Raw genomic sequence first — 702 nt, 5'->3', positions numbered from 1 at the left:
GAAACCACTGGTGAGCTTCCCAAAACGTTGGAGCTCTTTTTCCAACAAGCCATTACTAATGAACTGTCAGGACTCTCATCTGTTCTCTGCCCGTCATGTCACAGTCACAGCTCATTGTTTCACTCCTCCACACAGAAATCCCAGTCAAGCTCATGCTAATCACCTGTTTCCCCCTGTATTTATTCCAGTCCTCTCCTGCAGTTCCTTGCCAGTTTATCCAGTGGTGGGATGTAACTAAGTACAAGTACTTTCTTGCTGTACTTAAGTACATTTTTCATGTATCTATACTTTACTTAAGTAGATTTCATCATGGGTACTTTTGACTTTTACTCCACTACATTTTACATTAAGTATCTGTACTTTCTACTCCGCTACATTTCTGTAATGCGTTGAATTACAAAGTACATTCATGTCACGTCGATTTATTTTATTTTATTTGTGGTTTATTTGATTTTTTTTGTTAGAAAGTAATTAGTGGCGAGAGGGGGAATTGCTGTAAATTGGTCCATTGAACAAAGCAGGAAGGTACCATTACACCCCCCTTCATAAAAAAAGCAGAGCAACAACATGCCCACAATGGTTTCCACCACGGAGGAAATGTGCCTTTCAGGGCCTTATTTAACTGGTTCAAAAAAATCACCTGTTGAGATTTGATAGAGGAGGTTGGTGGTGAATTTACATCTTCTGCAGCTGTTGTCACAA

This window comes from Austrofundulus limnaeus, unplaced genomic scaffold, assembly GCF_001266775.1.
Source record: "Austrofundulus limnaeus strain Quisiro unplaced genomic scaffold, Austrofundulus_limnaeus-1.0 Scaffold293, whole genome shotgun sequence".
Classification (NCBI taxonomy): Eukaryota; Metazoa; Chordata; class Actinopteri; order Cyprinodontiformes; family Rivulidae; genus Austrofundulus; species Austrofundulus limnaeus.
The sequence above is the reverse complement of the archived record's forward strand: the minus strand, read 5'-3'. Positions refer to the sequence as shown.